This window comes from Bison bison, unplaced genomic scaffold (genome assembly GCF_000754665.1).
Source record: "Bison bison bison isolate TAMUID 2011002044 unplaced genomic scaffold, Bison_UMD1.0 scf7180017864105, whole genome shotgun sequence".
NCBI lineage: Eukaryota > Metazoa > Chordata > Mammalia > Artiodactyla > Bovidae > Bison > Bison bison.
In genome coordinates, this window is record NW_011494677.1 from 1,379,111 (window position 1) to 1,380,206 (window position 1,096).

Below are 1,096 nucleotides of genomic sequence, written 5' to 3' on the forward strand. Positions count from 1 at the left end.
GCCCCCGCGCCCCGAGCGGGCAGTGTCCGAGGATAGCCTCCAGGGGGCGCCCGCGGCTCGGTCCGGGCTCTCGGGACCCCGATGTGAGACTTTCGGGTGACCCCCAGGAACCAGCGGAGTGGCCGTGGGTGCTCAGACAGAGACGTCAGTTTCAAAGGATTTGAGTTTGGAGTCTGCTCCGGACTCCCCTCCACATTAGATCAAACCTGTTTTTTTTTTTTTTAACGCTGGAGCAGGTTACCAGAGTATTGCAACCGTTCTAGCTCTCAGCTCCACTTAACCTGTAGCACCGCTGAATGAAACATCCTTTAAATGTGCAGATTAGCACCATTACGTCGCTAATCAACAGTCCCTACTGTGAACTGCCCTTTATGCTTTTCTAGGAGCTTTCGCTTCTGAGGTCCCTACAGCACCGTAAAGTAGATTAAGCAGGAATTATCTCAATTTTTTTATGAACAAAATCTACGTTGAATGAAGTGCGAGGGTAACTGAATCATAGTCGGCTTTCAGTTCAGTTCAGTTCAGTCCTCAGTCGTGTCCACCTCTTTGTGACCCCATGGACTGCAGCACGCCAGGCCTCCCTGTCCATCGCTAATTCCCAGAGTTTACTCAAACTCATGTCCATTTAGTCAGTGATGCCATCTAACCATCTCATCCTCTGTCGTCCCCTTCTCCTCCTGCCCTCAATCTTTCCCAGCATCAGGTCTTTTCAAATGAGCCAGTTCTTTGCATCAGGTGGCCAAAGTATTGGAGTTTCAGCTTCAGCATCAGTCCTTCCAATGAACACCCAGGACTGGTCTCCTTTAGGATGGACTGGTTAGATCTCCTTGCAGTCCAAGGGACTCTCAAGAGTCTTCTCCAGCACCACAGTTTAAAAGCATCAATTCTTCGGCACTCAGCTTTCTTCACAGTCCAACTCTCACATCGATACATGACCACTAGAAAAACCATAGCCTTGACTAGACGGACCTTTGTTGGCAAAGTAATATCTCTGCTTTTTAATATGCTGTCCAGGTTGGTCATAACTTTCCTTCCAAGGAGTAAGCGTCTTTTAATTTCATGGCTGCAATCACCATCTGCAGTGATTTTGGAGCCC